The sequence below is a fragment of the Lygodium microphyllum genome, chromosome 24, assembly GCF_053477565.2.
Source record: "Lygodium microphyllum isolate KBCC chromosome 24, Lygodium_microphyllum_v1.1.10, whole genome shotgun sequence".
NCBI classification, from domain to species: Eukaryota; Viridiplantae; Streptophyta; class Polypodiopsida; order Schizaeales; family Lygodiaceae; genus Lygodium; species Lygodium microphyllum.
Genome location: NC_141158.1, coordinates 72,033,844 through 72,051,566, shown reverse-complemented (window position 1 = coordinate 72,051,566; position 17,723 = coordinate 72,033,844).

Below are 17,723 nucleotides of genomic sequence, written 5' to 3'. Positions count from 1 at the left end.
GGTAGAAGCAAGAGCTACGAAAAAGAATGATGCTAGAACGATTGCCAAGTTCCTATGGGAGTAGGTAATCTCACGATTTGACAGCCCCATCAAACTGGTTAGCAACCAAGGCACACACTTCATTAATGAAGTGATTGCACATCTCTATCCATCTTTCTAATTATCCATCTGAAATCCTCACCATACTACCCTCAGGCAAATGGCCAGGTAGAATCCACAAATAAAATTCTAGTAAACGTCTTGACCAAGGTAGTCTCTACTTCATGTATTGACTGGGATGACAAGTTGATGGCAGCCTTGTGGGCTTACCGCACATCCTATAAAATGGCTGTAGGCCAGACGCCTTTCGGGTTGACCTATGGAACTGAGGCAATTCTACCTATAGAGTTCTTTGTTCCTAGCCTGAGGATCTCACTTCACAAATGATGGGAAGGGAAAGAGGCATGGATGGAACATCTAGTTGAACTCGAACACCTCTCGAAAACTCGACTTCTAGCTATCCATGTGCTCATATGCAAGAAAGCACAATGCAAAAACTAGTTTGACAAGCATGTCAAGAAACACTACTTTGAACAGGGAGACTTGGTGCTCTTGTACTCTGTTAAGGAGCATAAACAGAAAATGAAGTTTAAAGGTCTAGGGCCTTTCAAGATTCGTGCCATCAGCTGAACTGGTAATGTCGAACTTAGGACTCTGAAAAGGCAAGGGCATAGGCTTCTTTAATGGTAATCGCATCAAGAAGTACTACCCTCCCACACATCCTCTGCATAAACCACCAATGTTAGAACCCCCTGTCAAGGTACAAGTAACCACAATCACGGAGATTGATGATGAAAATGAGAAAGCCGTAGAACTTGCTTACCTCTGCATCACAGTCACTTCCAAGCTAACATGCACTTTCAACGTCTCAATCAGTGAGGGAGCTAGCTTCAATGTCTTAACACACAATCATTGGACCCACATTGGCAAACCACAATTATAGCCCACTACCACGAAACTAAGCCCATATGGGGGCTGATCATACGCACTCCTAGAAAAGTGTAGGGCCACAGTTCCTATCAAGTCTAAGAGCATACCAATGATCTTTTATGTGTTGCCAAGCAGTAAAGATGTAGGCACGGAGTCACTGCTAGGTCAAATCTTTAAAAAGAAAGCTCACTGCAATGTCAATTATGAGTTGTTGAGTATCCACCTAGCCATTAGCAATGTCTGCATAGTAGCAGTTTTTAGCAAGGGCTGCATGACTCCTACGAGATCTGCAAAGCCACTAGTAGAAACACCTGCAGCCAAGTCTAAGGAGGGGGGTTGTGACTCGTTAGAACCCGCCAAGCCTCTATGCCAGCAACTCGCTAAGGCCAAAGCCAATGCCCATGAACCCCAGTTTAGATGGGTACCTAAACATTAAAGATTGCCACCAAGGAGCAATTGGCTATGCCTTTGCAAGGCTAAGAACACAACCTCAAAATGTAGGAGGCCAAGACAAAGCTACAGACATCGACATATGGTCAAAGCCACGATGGGTTCCTAAGACCCTATTGCAAGCGCAAGGCTATTATGAGGGTAATGCTTGGATATGGATCCCTAAGGCTAAAACAGCCAAAGGCACTGATCAAACGCCACCCTCACACTTAACCATATCTAGCCATACAACGTGCCAAAGCCTAAAGCCGCATAAGCCTCAAGACACCAAGCCCATAAACTCACAACTGATTATGCCTATGAAGACCAACCAAGTCTATCGACCCAAATCTCAGCCTGCTACTCCCAAACCAGTACCACATAACTCTACCAAGACTCAGGAAGTCGCATTCGCAAGTAGCAGTGTCCCATTAGCAGTCCAATCCATTATGCAAGGGACCCAACCACAATCTCAAGAACAACCAAAGCTGCAACCATCTGCTGCCAAACTCTCTAGTTTTGTCAAACCCCAACCATCCGCATGCCTTAGACCCTCCTATGAGCAGAAATCATTCTTGACACTAGCCGTAGATCTAGCCGAAGACACAGGGGATAACATCATTGCTTGCCTTAGATGCTTAGATGCCACATTCATGTCATTGGCTCTGACTTGGACCTATTGCAAGATCCCTTAGCAACCAAAGTTCATACGATGCCTTGTTCATGGGACACATTCGAATTCACATTCATCAAAGCACCCCACTCAGCTACTGCAGAGTTGGTCAACATTGAGATATCTAGAGAGCAAGCCATCAAACAGCATCTCATTACGTCACATATGATAAGCAAGCTACTTTTGCTATCACACTGACCAAGAAATCAAGGAGTTGAAACAGCTTGCTAAAACCAAATCCCCGTTTTTCTTACGAAACTAGTCCGCTCTTCGATTGCAATGGGAACTCAAAGAATGCCAAATAATGACCAACGTTGAGCAGCAACGCGCAATCAAGACATCAAAGTATGACCCAACTTATGTCGCTCCAACCTCATATAGGGTGTTCACAACTATTTGTGGCCGATCCATGGAAGAGCACATCAAAGGACATCCTTATCTTGATCACCTCGTGACAGAGGAAGAGGTACATATTGCTAGCCGTGTCAATTCCAGTGACTTCCTAACAGATGTCCTTACTTACATCACACACGCAGGCAGCCGACCCTTTGATCTGGACTGTGAAGCTTAGTTGGAGTACAATCCAGACTTCTATGCTTGGCTCATGCGAAGGTAAACACTCAACCCGTATGCTGAATGCCCTTGGGCCACTAACCTTCAATCCTAGGAAGGATTCTTCTCAAATCCGAAAGGGGAGGGGATAAGGTGAGTCAAATCAGAACCAATCAAAATCAAGCAAACGCATAAACACATAAGAAAAAACACACTGATGTGAAAACCTCAATCTACACTTAAATGCAGAAAGAAAAGAAACATGTTAACTTGTGATTGAGAAGAAATATCACAAAAATTTTGAAATAAAGGATAAAAAGTATATAAGAAAATTTTATTTTAGAGCTTAAATGTTTTCATTCAACAAACATGAAGCCTTTCTTTTCAGCAAATAATTGTTTTAAAAGCACTAATGGGAACCATGGTTCATGATAGGAACGAAAGATGTCGCGGCAAGATCGTGCTCACCAACTCCCTTTCATGGAGGAGGAGAGGACGTAGTACGGCATCAGCTTAGAAATTTATGCTTATAATCAACTAAAATTTCACAGTATCCACAACCTCGAGGAGGTGGTAGCCAAGGAGGAGGCTACAAGGAGAGTGGTGGAATAGTGTAACCTCTCAAAGTACCTAGAGAAGTTTGTGCAAGAGCCTGACCACACAAAGTGTGTGGAATTTTTGAGAACGTAAAACCTTGATCAAGAATATGGAACAGTGACTGTGGGAAGAGGGGAGAATGCTAAACAAGTGCAGGTGCCATTGAACTAGGCCTTGGTGGAGAAGGCACTGGGGTTGGAACCTAGGGTGGAGAAGAAACATAAGAGAAATGTGTATGCTATGCTAAAGATGAAGAGGGAGGATGTTTTGACAAATGATGGCATCAGCACATACAGGATATCCCTGATGCTGAGGCCCACATGCAGGCAAAATTAGTGCACTCACTCTTCTCCAACCAATGCTATAACTCCCTCATGCACTGAATCAGTGTGCCTGTGCTAGAGAATGTGGCAGCCCATACCTTGGATGAGGTAGACTAGAATGGCTATGTGTGCAAGACTATAGAGCAAGCAGCCAAAGCACTAGCCTTGGGTAGCAGACAGCAGGCGGAGAGTCCCTAGCCTCTAAAAATACCGGGAGAAAGAAACCTTCCTTGAAAACCTCTTGTTGGGGGTAAAGGTGCCTCTACCTAGCCGCCCGTGTATTACTACACTGACAGTCACCGCCACTGCACACTATAGGTGGCGGGCACCCGTCCACCGTCACTTTATTCTTTATTCTTTTAGTGATAGTTTGAATAAAGGAAGGCCCGGTCACACATTGTGACTGATGGAGTTCCCATTTCTTGTCTCTCTCTTTCTTGCTTTTGCTCTCCCGCCATAGCTCTCGAGTCCAAGATTCGATCCTTCTCTCCCTTTCAACTGGTATCAGAGCTCAGCTTTCCAACTCTTGATCTTGGTTTGTGGCATTCTCAGCTTCCCATCGACTCCCCACTCGCATTGGGTCTCCTTCCCGATAGCCATATCCGACTCCTTCGAGCTCCCGTCACTCCCCGGCTTCTCAAGCACCTTCCCGGCATTGTTGGGCACCTTCAGGGCATTACATCAAAGGTATTTAATCATTTTATTTAGGGTTTACTTTAATTCTCAAGTCACACAAGCTGTGAATAGTTTGGGCAGCCACCATTGAAGCTCCATTGCTTCATATCTTCATTGCCCTTGCTCAAGACCCCTTGAGGCTTGGTGTGTGCCCCCTTGGGCACCTACTTGAGCCCCTCCTCCACCCCAGTTGTGCCACATGGGCTGTAGGCCACCTAGGACAGCAGCACACTGTTTGCACCTGATTCCAGGCTGATCTCCATCTGTATCACACCGGTACTCCTCAAGCTCCAAGCCATTGGACACTTCCACAGGCTTCATTTGAGGCATTTGCATATGCTTTGATACTTGGTATTGAAGGCTGAGCATTGACATTGCTTCTAGTCTAATATAGTACTATTTTGGGACTATCATAATAGTCCACAGACAATTTATAATAGTGCTACAGTAACATTTGATGCTTATGCTTGCTCGGCATTGTCATTTGATGCCCGGTTGGTCCCGTATGATGCCTACATGTTAAGGGAATGTATACCTATTGTTTGGCAACCATTTGGCACTGATTTGGGACTGAAATTTCTCATTTTTTGATAGTCATTTCATGTTGTAATAAAAGAAAGCTGAAGCTATTCTACATGCTTTGGGTTATGCCTATTGGTTCCGGTCTATGTCTTGGATATATGCCATGAAGTATTGATCTTTGGGGTATGACTTTGAGCTTGGATTTCATTCCAAATGCTTTTGGAAGAGCTTTGACATTACGCACTCAATGACATGGTTCGTGCTTGATAGTGGTATATGCTTTGATAGTGATGCTCCTTGGGTTTATGCATACCCATTGCCTACGGCTTGATGCTCATGTCATGGTTGATTACCCTATGCATACGTTGAGCTTGAGTGCTCATTGAAGCTCTACCTTGGATGCATTTTGGATTATCTGGAGTTGTCTTGGATGTTATTTGGCTTGTCAGAGTTTGGATTGGGATATATTTGATGTCTTACACGCATATGGATGCTACATACGGATGCTCTACCGCCTACATGTTCGGGATGTACTATTGATATATTGTCTTGGACTTATGTCATTGGCATTGTGTCTTGCCTTGGCTTGAGCTCTTCAGCTCATACATATGGCTTTTGTGCTAGTGGGAGCGTTCTTGAATGCTTATCAGACATTGAGTAGGCGGTACTTTTATGCATTGAGCAGTTACATGCTATTGAGCAGTTACAAACACTTGAGACTTTGGGATTTCTTACCCTTTGGGATGATACATTATATGTCTTGGTTCACTGTATGCTTATGAGCTGAGTGGATCCGTATCTTTGTGAACTAACACCTAGTTGTACCAAGTTTTGGTAGTGGCAGGAACACTTTGCCCCATTGACTAGATGGTGTGCCTACTCACTGTGGCAGATGTTTGTATGACATACTTGGGTGTTGGATTCGTGCTTATCGGTCGTCATATGCTTATGCTATGCCTGCATGATGCCAGCTTTGGTCTTGGCAGTATCTGATTGCCTTGGGATCCAATTTTGGCACTGTTAGCTCTCTTTTACTGAAATCTGTAATTTATTCCAACAAGCATATATGTATGGACTGACATTCCGAGTTGCAGAGCAGGTATGGACTGGAAAACCTCCCTCTTATATGCGCATCTCCGTGTCTTTGGATGTGAGACATTTTGCCATGTGCCCAGGGACAAGAGAAGTAAGCTAGATCCTAAGAGTGTCAAATGCATTTTCCTTGGTTATGGGGATGCAGGAGAGATGCTCTTAAGGCTCAACTCAAGAAGCGCTTTGAGATGCAAGATCTGGGACAGGCCACTCACATACTTGGTATGCACATTAGACGCGGCAGGCATCAGGGACTCCTCTACTTGTCACAGAGGGAGTACATTCATAAAGTCCTTGAGTGCTTCCGCATGCACGACGTAAAGGCTATTGGATGTCCATTGCCTTCTTATGTGAAGGTATCACATGTTGATTGTCCACAAACAGATGAGTAGAGGGCCGAGATGGCCAAGATTCCCTACACATCCATAGTGGGCAGTCTTATGTATGCCATGATAGCCACTCGTCCAGATATTGCCTTTGCAGTTGGTGTTGTGGCACGCTATATGGCTACACCTAGCAAGAAACATTGGGATGTCGTGAAGGGAATCATTAGGTACCTGAAAGGCACTACAGATATGTGCATCTGCTATGGTAGCCAAGATACAAGAGTTGTGGGGTACACTGACTATGATTATGCAAAACATCCTGATAGTAGGAAGTCCACTTGCGGCTATGTATTTACCTATGCTGGAGGTGCTGTTTCTTGGATGTCTAGGGTGCAGAAATGTACGGCCCTTTCTACTACACAGGCCGAGTATGTTGTAGACACTGAGTCTTGCAAAGAGGCCATTTGGTTGGGTCGTTTGGTGCAGACCTTGGTATTGATGCTATCCCTACATTGCATTTGGATTCTATGAGTGCTATTCAGTTAGCCAAGAATCCGGTCTTCCATTGCAACAAAACACATTGAGGTGAGGTATCACTTCATACGTGGGGTCATTGAGGACAAGTCTATTGATCTTGTCAAGATCTCGACTGACCAAAATCCTGCAGATCTGCTTACTAAAAGCCTCTCTACAGAGCACTTTGCCTTCCTCAAGAGGTTGATGGGCGTGGGATGAGATGACGTCTTTCCTCATCCTGTTGTACATGTGTACATGTTGTACTATCTTTTTCTTTTCTTTTCACTCCTCACTGGGGCAGATTCGCCTTTAAGTGGGAGTTGTTGGGGGTAAAGGCGCCTCTGCCTAGCCGCCCGTGTATTACTGTCAAGATTGTGGGAGAGAAGGAAAGAGTCTCACTTGTAGCTTTCTTGCTTGCACAATGGGGGAATACGCACAAAGGTGGAGGCTGAAAACAGTTTTCCTCTTCTTAGTTGTGTAAGCCAAAAAGAAGTCTAGTACATAGAAATAGAAGAACCCTATATATGGGTCTCAAACCAAACTCAACTAACTAAGGTGGCATACTAACTGAGCCACGAACTATAGTAGATAAGGATAGCTGTCATCTAGCTATTATTCATGGGCGGTGTATCAACCGCATCTACAACAACTGACAAGTCGGTGACATAAATGCACAACAGTCACCTTGGCATATCACGAGAGTGAAGCTCTATATCTCAACACTCCCCCTCGAGCTCAATCCAATTTCCTACACACCAAGCAGGTCTCTGAACTTGCGCAGCTTCTCTGCACCCAATGCCTTCGTGAATATGTCAGCTACCTGATCCTCTGTGCTGACATAAACTAGATCAATAAGACCTAGTAAAACCCTCTCCCGCACATAGTGATAATGCACCTCAATGTACTTTGTTCTAACATGATAGACTGGGTTATTTGCCAAGTGTATACGACTCATGTTGTCACAATAAATGACAACTGGCCCATCTGTAGGCTGATGCATATCATAAAGTAGCTTATGCAACCAAGCTACCTCACATGCAGCCATTGCTGCATCCCTGTACTCAGCCTCTGTGCTCGATAAGGCAACTGTAGGTTGTTTCTTGCTACTCCAAGTGACTGCAGCACTCCCAAAAGAGAACACATATCCACTGGTAGATCGTCTATCCGAAATACTACCAGCCCAATCAGCATCAGTGTATCCATGCAACTATATCTAAACCCCAGTCTCATAAAATAGTCCATACTACAATGTGGACTTCACATACCTGAGTATGCATCTAGCCGCATCCAAATGTGGTTTCCTTGGAGCCTGCATAAACTGACTTACCGATCCAACAGCATAGCTCAAATCTGGCCTGGAAATAGTCATATAAATCAAACTTCCTACTATGAGTCTGTACATAGTAGGGTCTTCCAGAAGCTCACCTGCATCTGCGCTCAGCTTCACATTCTGCTCCAAAGGAACTGAAATAGGCTTACAGCCTGTCATCCCATATTTGGACAGCATGTCCAATCCATACTGCCTCTGCAAGAGCCGTATCCCACTTGGTGATCTAATCACCTCAATGCCCAAGAAATAACGCAGCTCTCCCAAATCCTTCATCTCAAACTTCTGCTTCAATAGCATTTTCACATGAAGGATATCTTCATCACTGTCACCTGTCATAATCAAATCATCAACATAAATGACAAGTAGCATAATACATTTCTCTGTTTTTCTCACATAAAGTGAGAAATCTGCCTTGGAAATCTGAAAGCCAATAGTGACAAGATATTGTCCTATCTTGTCAGACCATGCTCTAGGTGCTTGCTTCAAGCCATACAAGGCTTTCTTCAACTTGCAAACAAACTCAGGATGAATAGCATGCACATAACCTGGTGGCTGCTCCATATATACCTCTTCTTGCAAATCACCATGCAAGAAGGCATTCTTTACATCCATCTGATGTAAGGACCATTCCTTTGATGCAGCCATAGCAATGACTGCTCTTACGGTTGCCATCCTTGCAACCGGACTGAATGTTTCTTCATAATCAATGCCATATGTTTGTGCATACCCCTTGACTGCTAATCTTGCCTCGTATCTATTCACAGAACCATCTGCATTGTGCTTCACCTTATAAACCCACTTACAGCCAATTGTATTCTTACCTTTAGGCAAAGGTACCAATTCCCATGTAGCATTTGCTTCCAATGCATCCATTTCTTCATCCATGGCTTTCTCCCATTTTTCTTTTCCCATGGCTTGCTCAAAAGAAGTGGGTTCTGGTTCCTGTATCACTTTGACCATATATGGATAATGAATGGCTGTAAATCCATCATATTTCAGCCTATCCACAGGATACCTAGCTCTGGTAGACCTGCGCAAAGTAGGTTCACTCCCAGGTGCTCTCAAAACATCCCTGGTCTTCCTTACTCTAGGTGTAACAATAGAAGGAATACCCAACTCATCATCAATGCTCTATTCTGAGCCATTGGATTCACCATCCACATAAGAGTGACCTACATTCACATCAAACATGGGCTGATCTACCTTCTCTTTTCCTTTTCGTGATACCTGCATACCACTATCTACATTGCTTTGAGAAGATTCTCCTGATCTCAATTTGCCTGTCCATGGCGAAGAATGTGAACCATTGCTAGAGAACGCTCCAGGTCCATTAATATCATGTGACTGCTGCTGTGAATTCTGTGCAGCATTACCATTTTGTGCATCTACATTATCAATCACATTTACTGGTTTATACTAGCTACTCATCTCATCAAAAACAACATCTCTGCTCACTGTAAACTTACGAGTAGAAGGGTTATAACATCTATACCCTTTCTGCTACAGAGAGTAACCAATAAAGATGCACTTCTCAGCTTTTGGATCCAACTTGGATCTCAACTCATCTGGCACATGAACATAGGCAATGCAACCAAAAATCTTCAAATGAGAAATATCTAGTTTCCTACTAGTATACCTCTCCTCTGGAGTCATCCCATGTATTGCTGCAGTGGGAGTCCTGTTCATTATGTAGACTGCTGTAGCAACTGCTTCAGCCCAGTAAAAATCTGGCAAGTCTTTTTCATTGAGCATGGCACGAGATACCTCTCCAATATGCCTGTTTTTCCTTTCTGCAATTCCATTTTGTTGTGGGGTATGACTGCATGAATATTGCTGCTTTATGCCATGCTCCTACAGGAACCTTGCAAACTCATTTGAGACGTACTCTCCCCCTCCATCTGACCTTAGGCATTTTATTTGTAGGCCTGTTTCTTTTTCAACCATAGCTTTAAGAGTTTTGAAATGCCCAAAAACTTCACTTTTCTTTTTCATAAAATACACCCAAACTTTTCTGCTATAGTCATCAATAAAAGTGACAAAATAATAATAGCCTCCAAGAGATGCAGCTTTAGTAGTCCACACATCAGAGTGGATTAATTCCAATGGCTTCTTACTCCCTTGAACATGTCTAGGAAATGGTTTCCTTGCCTGTTTTCCAAACTGACAGGCTTCACATACCTTATGCATTTCTGCAACCTTGAATTTAGGCAAACCTGCAACAATATTTTGGGCCTATATTGATTTAAATCGTTGTACATTAATATGACCAATGCGTTTATGCCAGATATCAATATCTGCAACTACACCGATCCCATGTGCAAACATTGCTGCACTCAATTCAGGCATCTCTGCATCCAACGTAAACATTCTGCCCTTCTTCTTTCCTTTTGCTATCAAGTGCCCTTTATTTTTCATATCCTCAACAAAGCATCCATGAGGATTAAATCTGACCTGCAAGCCCTGCTCAACCATTTGACCAACAGAAACCAGATTCTTGGTGATATTCGGGACATGAAATACATCGGACATGTATTTCTTTTTCCCATCCTGCATAGACAAATGAATTTTTCCAATCTGCACAATAGGATGTACAGTATCATCACCAGTCTCCACAAATCCTGGTTTTTCCATTTTCCTTGCATCCTCCATCCATTCTGCATGACCTGTCATGTGGTTTGATGCACCTGAGTCAACATACCATACATCATTGCTTTCTTCTGCACTTGTCACAGAATTGTTCATGTGCTGCACCATAAACAAATGCTCATTTCTACTAGAAGATGCATAATTCCCTTGTTGCAGTTTTCCATTCATGATGTCATTCTGCTTTTTATAGCAGTCTTTAGCCATATGACCCATTTTACCACAGTAGTAGCATTCAACATTACTGTTTGCATTTTGGCCTCTTTGCCATCCACCGCGACCTCTTTGGCTCCCCTTGCCTCTAGAGTTACCACGTCCTCCTCCATAGGACTGGTTTTCTTGAGTTTGCTGCATATTTTGATTTCTACCACGGCCTCCAGATCGGCCTCCTCTACCTTTGCCTCTACCTCTTCCAGCATTTGAGTAGAAGACAGCTTCTTTTGAAGTTCCTCCTGAAGAAGATGCACCACCATTTCTCTGCTGCTCAGAAATTAGAAGAGCAATCAACTCCTCAAAATCAAGAAATCTTTCACGGACGGAAATGAATGTTCGAAACTGTGCATAATCCTTTCCTAGACCATTCAAGGTCACAAAAACTAAAGCATCATCTTCCACTGGCGACCCAATGGAAGCAAGTGCATCTGCAATCTTCTTCACCTTCATGTGGTAGTCATTGATGCTCATATTTCCTCTTTGCACATTATGCAACTCTTGCTTGAGCTACATTTTCCTGGCTTGCGTATTTGTGCTATACATTTTTGACAAAGTATCCCATGCCTCCTTTGGCGTACTTGCATCTTGAATATGCACAATCATAGAGTCTGAAATACTGATAGACAGCCAGTACATAACTTTCCTGGCTCTCTCATGCCATGCTTTAAATGCCTGCATTTGCTGTTGATTGGGAACATCAGGAAGAACTGGTTCTTCTTCATTTCCTGCAACAAATTCCCAATATCCTTTTCCCATAAGGAAATTCATCATTCTAAACTTCCATGCTTGGAAGTTGTTCTTGTCAAGCTTTTCAATGACAATCTGTGAGAGAGAATTAGACGCCATTATAGAACACTGCAAAAAATTCTGTCACTGCAGAGAACACACCTTCAACCTCACAAGGGCAAATCTGCAAAACTGACGAAAGTGGTATTTGACCACACAGTCACTTCCTAGTGACGATTTTGCATCAATAGGCAACAAGGATGATTCTGTAACTCCCAATGTCTCTACGCACAGGCATCCGATGCAATTTCTACAGTAACTTTTCACCGACCTGTAGAACAGTGGCTGCACAGTATAAAACTGGGCCTTTTCCTGAGTGCGTGCAGAAAATTTCCACCTCCAAAACAGGCCCCGAAATGGCCTCAAATCAAAAAAACAGGGTCATCAAGGGCTAAAGCCCTTTTCCCCGCAGCATATACTGCCCTCTTGCTTCACCGCGAAGGGCGTCTCAACCTGAGACAATGCACTCTTGCAATTTCCGGCTGTGCTACCTGCAGAGATCTGCTCCCAAAACAAAAAATGAAAGCAACACTACTCCTCTTACCAGAACACCGCGAGCTTGGCTTGCTTTCTTGAGCTCCTTACCACAAACAAGGCTCTGATACCATGTCAAAATTGTGGGAGAGAAGGAAAGAGTCTCACTTGTAGCTTTCTTGCTTGCACAATGGGGGAATACACACAAAGGTGGAGGCTGAAAACAGTTTTCCTCTTCTTAGTTGTGTAAGCCAAAAAGAAGTCTAGTACATAGAAATAGAAGAACCCTATATATGGGTCTCAAACCAAACTCAACTAACTAAGGTGGCATACTAACTGAGCCATGAACTAGAGTAGATAAGGATAGATGTCATCTAGCTATTATTCATGGGCAGTGTACCAACCGCATCTGCAACTAACAAGTCAGTGACATAAATGCACAACGGTCACCCTAGCATATCACGAGTGGAGCTCGATATCTCAAGAATTACTACATTGGCAGTCACCACCACTGCACACTGTAGGTGGCGGGCGCCCATCATCGTCATTTTATTCTTTATTCTTTTAGTGACAGTTTGAATAAAGGAAGGCCCGGTCACACATTGTGACTGATGGAGTTCCCATTTCTTGTCTCTCTCTTTCTTGCTCTTGCTCTCACACCATAGCTCTCGAGTCCAAGCTTCGATCCTTCTCTCCCTTTCACCTCTTTCATTGGACATAAAAGTGTGATGATAGCCATCATCCAAGAAGCTCTAAAAGAATCTTAGCAAGGAGAAGAAGGAGAAGATGAGACTCTAGATAGGTCATCGATCCACCAGGAGAAAGAGCCATTGAGAGACGAGAAAGAAACCAAGACAAAGAAGGAGGATCAAGAGGCTCAATCCAAAAGGAAAAAGCAAAGAAGCCCACTAAAAAGACAGCTCAAAAGAAGAAACAGGATCAGGGCAAGAAGAAGGAAAAGAAGATCTAGAGAGAGCCAAAAGGGAATCCCTAAGAGAGGCTGAAGAGAGGGAGAAGAAGAAAAGCAAGAGGAAAAAGAGTTGAAAGAGGAAGCCAAAAAAGTCAAGAAGGAGTCGAAAAAAGAGGCTAAAGAGGGGAAGAAGAAAGAGAAAAAAGAAGCTAAAAATATGGCAGAAGAATCAAGAAAAACAGAGGAAGAGAGAGAGAGGAGAGTTGTGGAAAAGGAGGCAGAGTTGAGGAGAAAGAAGGAGAAAGGCATGGCCGAAGCAACTCGCCAGCAGTCCATAGAACAGCAAAGCCGACTCGATGACCTAGGGGCTTTAAGTCCGCCCAGGGATGAGGGACCTAGCTCAAGCACTCATGTACCCAAAGTCATAACACATGTGGTCATTGAAGGCAAGGGCAAGGCTCCCATCCATCCCATCTTGCTGAAAGGTGAGAAGGATCGAAGCTTGCACACGAGCTATGGTGGGAGAGCAAGAGCAAGAAAGAGAGAGACAAGAAATGGGAACTCCAACAGTCACAATGTGTGTCTGGGCCTTCCTTTATTCAAACTGTCACTAAAAGAATAAAGAATAAAGTGACGTGACGGGCACTCGCCACCTGCAGTGTGCAGTGGCGGGTACTGTCAGTGTAGTAATACACGGGGCGGCACGGCGAAGTCACCTTTACCCTCGTAGTGTCAGTGTAGTAATACACGGGGCGGCACGGCGGAGGCGCCTTTACCCCCAACAACCTCCCACTTAAAGGTGAATCTGCCCTAGTGAGAGAGAAAAGAAAAAAGAAAAGACAGTACAAATGTACATAGGTACAAGGGATGAGGAAAGGCGACATCTCATCGAACGCCCATCAACCTCCTGAGGAAGGCAAAGCGCTCAGTAGTGAGGCTCTTCGTGAGCAGATTTGCAGGATTCTCGTCAGTGGAGATCTTGACAAGGTCAACAGACCTGTCCTCCACGACACCACGTATGAAGTGATACCTCACCTCAATGTGTTTCATCTTCGCATGGAAGACCGGATTCTTAACCAACTGAATGGCACTCATAGAATCCGAATGCAGTGTAGGTGTAGCATCAATCCCAAGGTCAGCAACTAGACAGCCTAGCCATATGGCCTCGTTGCAAGCCTCAGTGGCTGCAACATACTCGGCCTCAGTGGTAGACAAAGCCGTACACTTCTGAACCCTGGACATCCAAGAGACAGCCCCTCCAGCATAGGTGAATACATAGCCAGAAGTGGACTTCCTACTATCTGCATGTCCTGCATAATCGGAGTCAATGTACCCCCCGACCCCTGTATCCTGGCTGCCATAGCAAATACACATATCTGTTGTGCCCTTCAGGTACCTCATGATACCCTTCATGGCATCCCAATGTCTGCTGCCAGGTGTAGCCATATAGCGTGCCACAACACCAACTGCATGTGCAATATCTAGACGAGTGGCTATCATGGCATACATCAAACTGCCCACGACTGAAGCATAAGGGATCTTGGCCATCTCGGCCCTCTGCTCATCTGTCTGCGGACAATCGGCCTATGATACCTTCACATAAGAAGGTAATGGACAGCCAATAGGCTTTACGTCCTGCATGCGGAAGCGCTCAAGGACTTTATGAATGTACTCCCGCTGTGAGAGATACAAAAGCCCCTGATGCCTATCGCGCTTAATGAGCATCCCAAGTATATGTGAGGCCTGTCCCAAATCCTTCATCTCAAAGCTCTTCTTCAGCTGAGGTTTAAGAGTATCTAGCTCATCATGAGCTTTCCCTGCTATCAGCATATCATCAACATAGAGTACCAAGATAAGCAAACTGCCATCACGGGCTTTCTTCGTGTAAAGACACGGATCCATAGCACTCCTGCTGTAGCCCTGTGACTGCATAAAGGCATCAAACTTATGATACCATTCCCTAGGTGCCTGCTTCAAGCCATACAAGCTCTTCAACTTGCACACTAGGTGCTCCCTGCCATGTCCTGCAAAGCCCTTAGGTTGATCCATATAGATCTCATCATGCAAGTCCCCATGTAGAAAAGCCGTCTTGACATCCATCTGATATAGATCTAAGTCAAGCTATGCAACCAAAGCCAAGACTAAGCGCAGGGTGGTCATCTTAACCACAGGAGAGAAGACCTCATCAAAGTCCACACCATGTTCCTACTTAAAACCCTTTGCTACCAATCTAGCCTTGTATGCCGGCTTGGGGTGTCCAGGGGTACTTTTCAGCTTGTACACCCACTTGCATGGCAAAGCCTTCTTGCCCTTAGGCAAGGCAACCAAATCCCAAGTCTCATTCTTATGCAGGGAGTCTATCTCAGACTGCATAGCCCTCTCCCAGGAGTGACTGTCACCCCTGCGCATAGCCTCATCATAAGTGAAAGGCTCTCCTGCATCTGTAACCAAAACATAATGCATAGAGGGCTGAAATTTGTCAAGTGGACGTCTATCTCTAGCAGACCGTCTCACGGCAGGCTCTGCTGCCTGTCTAATTGCCTGTCCAACACCCTGGCCCTGTGGAGGAACTGCTGCAAGCTGTACTACTGGCTGTGCTGGAGCTCTAGGCTCCTCCTAAAAGATCACTCTGTGGATCTCAACCACCTTCTCAGGCTGCCTGTGCATCTTGTCTTCATGGAAGATGACATCATGGCTGCGTACTATTTTCCGCGCCTGCGGATCCCATAGGCGATAGCCCATCTCTCCTGACTCACCATAGCCAAGGAATATGCATTTAATGCTCTTTGGATCCAATTTACTCCTCTTGTCCTTGGGCACATGGCAGAATGCCTCACATCCAAAGACACGGAGATGTGCATAAGAGGGTGGCTTACCAGCCCAAACTTCCTCTGCAACCTAGAAATCCAATCCACTGGAAGGCGATCCAAAAACTCTGGGGTAGGCCTGCATGGCTAAGCATAAAGCACACACGCTCCTGAATAGTCCTGTTCATGCGCTCAGCTAAACCATTCTGGGGTGGGGTGTAAGGGGCGGTCAACTGACGCTTAATACCCCTGTCATCACAAAACTGCTCAAAAGCACGTGAGACATATTCTCCCCCATTGTCAGTCCTAAGGCATTTCAGCCTATACCCAGTCTGGTTCTCAACAAGAGCAAGCCAACACTGAAAGACTGCCAAGACATCGGACTTTTGCTGTATGGGATAAGCCCACACTTTCCTAGAAAAATCATCAATGAAGGTAACAAAGTACTTCGCGCCACCCATAGACATGCAAGGCATAGGCCCACAAACATCGAAATGCACCAATGCCAAGGGCTCACTCATGCGTGACCTACCCGATTTCTTATGCGTAGACCTATTCTGCTTACCATAAAGACATGATCACACGAGTCAAAACGTGCATAGTCCAAAGGCGGAAGATACTGCAAACCAGATAACATTTTCATTCCCTTCAAAGACATATCCCCCAAACGAGCATGCCAAAGTGATACATGTGGGATAGAGCCCACTGCCAAAACATGGTCTACAGAAGACCCAGATACAACAAGAGGATAGAGGTTGCCAACCTTGGTGCCTCTAGCAAGCACAAGTCTACCACGAGTAATCTTCCAGGTAGAATCCCCAAAACATACATGAAATCCTGCATCATCCAGCTGTCCTGCAGACATAAGATTGCGCGTAAGCGTAGGTACATGACGTACATCCCTAAGCAAAAATGAACTGCCAGTGGAAAACTGCAACTGAATATCACCCATGCCCACAATGTCAAGAGACCTGTCGTCTCCAAGTCTGACTGAACCAGATATAGTGCGGTAAGAGTGGAACCACTCACAGTAAGGCGTCACATGGAAGGATGCTCCTGAATCCAATAACTAGCACTGTGCATATATACTAGATGTCTCAGTCAAGTGTGAAGCATCAGAAGAACTAGCTGCAAGTATAAACTTATCACCACCATCGGACTCCTCAGTCTGCATGACATTAATTTCCTCAATCTTGACGCTGGACTTCGCAAGTACTATGCTGCGATCAGAGGACTTCTCCTGCACTTTATCTTTCCCCTTATCCTTGCGCTTCTCATTGCGCAACTCATGACACTGTGGTCTAATATGGCCCTTTTTCTCACAATGATGACAAGTGACATTTGCATTGCGCCCACGCGACTTACTACGCGACTTGCCATGAGATTTAGACCGACCCTTTTGCGAGTCACGGCCTCGGCCATTACCACGGTCATACCTGTCATTCCTGCCTCTAACTGTCAAAGCATGACTACCACGAGAGGCATCCAAGTTTTTGTGATTCACCTCTTCCTGAAGAAGAGCACTCTCAACATTTGCCAATTTTAGAGTAGCACTAGAGGCACAAAGAGCAGTGCGGAATACATCCCATGACTCATTCAGAGTCCCAAGCAAGAAAAGAGGAGTTACTTCCTCTCCAAAGGTGATATCCTACGAAGTCAGGTTCTTCAGTATAGCATGGAATTGGCTCAAGTGAGCAGACATAGTCGCATTATCCTTCATGCACAGATCCATAAGTTGCTTCAACCAGTACATCTGACTCGCCGGACTTTTCTTATCATAAAGATTCTTGATCTTATTCCATAGATCCCATGCACTCTGTGCTTCCTCAAATACATTATAATGTACCTGCTCAGTGAGAGACAATACAATCGTGGACTTGCATAGC